Below are 1,989 nucleotides of genomic sequence, written 5' to 3' on the forward strand. Positions count from 1 at the left end.
GATCGAGGGCTTATCTTCAGACGTTTCAGTATTGTAGTAAATATATTATTTCTTTCAGTTAAGTTTGAGTCAGTTGGGGACCTGTCCCTACGGCTCTCTAGTTCATGGAGTAGTAGAGGCTTTGTCAGACTAGTTATCAGATTGTTAGTATGTTGAGATTTCCAGTATTATGGTCATTTGGACAGAGTATTTTCTTCGTATTCCCTATCATTTGATATGACAGTGCCAGTGTTTTGTTTATTTAATCTCGAAATGAGTAATTATATGTAGTAACAGGCTCAAAGGGTTAGCTTGGGCTACTTGTAGCCTTAAGCACCGTGTGGCATCCCGAGAGGAGACTTTGGGTCATTACAAACTTGGTATCAGAGCCCAAGGTTAAAGGAGTCCTAGGGAGTCTAACAAGCCACATTAAGTAGAGTCTTGATCATCGGTGTGTAGCACGCCACATCTATGAGCAAGAGGCTATAAGATGTTTTAGGAAAAAGTTGTTTCTTTCTTTCAGATTCTATCGTGCCTACATTTGTCCCTCTCATCTAATAATTCATGCTCTCCTATTTTAGAAAATTCCTCCCCAAAGAGCGAACGCCTACAGAAATAACAATGAGCAACCTCATCCTGTTGATCCCTTGAATACGATTGTGTCTCATGCTGAGTTTCGGGCAGCCTTTCAGGTGTTAGCCCAAGCACACTGCCAATGTTCAGGCCAATAACCAGGCCGCAGTTCTAAATCAGTAGTGAGGTGATTTAGCTACTGCTAGGATTCATGATTTCATGCGGATGAATCTGCTAGAGTTTTATGGGTTTAAGGCAGGTGAGGACCCACAGTTATACCTTGAGGAGGTGAGGAATATCACACAGGTGATGTATATTTCTGAAGAAAAAGTGTTGAGCTGGTATCTTACAGGTTGAAAGACATTTCTTATGACTGGGTTGTATCGTTAGAGAAGGGTAGAGGTGAGGATGCTGCTCCTATGACTTGGCAGGTGTTCCAAGATGCATTCTTGGACAAGTTCTTTCCACTTGCGATGAGGGAAGCAAAGATTAAGGAGTTTATGAACTTAAGGCAGGGCTCCATGACTGTTAAGGAGTACTACTTAAAGTTTAACCAGTTAGCCAAGTATGCTCCTGATTTGATTGCTGACACCCAAGCTAGTATGAGAAAGTTCGTGATAGGAGTTTTCAATTTGGTACTGAAAAAGTGTAGGACTGTGATGCTGAATAGAGATATGGATCTATCTAGGTTATATACATGCACATCAGGTAGAGGCGGATAAGATAAGGGAGAGAGATAGAGTGAGGGGTACCAAGAGGCCTAGATTTGAGCAGCATGAGTATAGTAAGGCTAGGTCCCATAGAGGAAAGTGCCCACAGTTCTAGAGTCGTTCATCTATGTCGGCGCCTTCATCAGCTAGTGTTCCCATGCCTAGAGATAGGCAAGAGCAAGGGAACAGTTCCTCTATGTCTAAGTTGCAAAATAGTGTAAGTAACAGACCCCGATATCCTCCTTGTGCTAAGTATGGTAGAGACCATCCCACTAAGTGTTTAGCAGATCAGAGGGGTTGTTTTGGTTGTGGCAAGATGGTCCACAGACTTAGAGATTGCCCGCATGCTAGGCAGGGGAACAGAGATGCCCAACCTTAGAGACAGACTACTAGTGCACCAGCTCTTGTATCCCATCCCGCCCCTTTTCAGGGCGCTTTATCTAGCACTACTGGCGGTCAGTGCTAGAATAGATTCTATGCCTTACCATCCCATCAAGAGCAGAACGATTCTCTCGATGTTGCTACTGGTATGCTCCGTTTCCTTTTCTTTGAGGTTTATATATTGTTGGACCCCGGATCAAGTTTCTCTTATGTGACCCCACTTGTAGCTGTGAATTTTAAAATAATTCCCGAGAAAATTCCTGAGCCTTTCCTAGTTTCTACTCTAGTAGGGGAGTCAGTAATTTCCAAGCAAGTGTATAAAAATTGTCCTGTTACTATACTTCAT

The sequence above is a fragment of the Capsicum annuum genome, unplaced genomic scaffold (genome assembly GCF_002878395.1).
Source record: "Capsicum annuum cultivar UCD-10X-F1 unplaced genomic scaffold, UCD10Xv1.1 ctg79526, whole genome shotgun sequence".
NCBI lineage: Eukaryota > Viridiplantae > Streptophyta > Magnoliopsida > Solanales > Solanaceae > Capsicum > Capsicum annuum.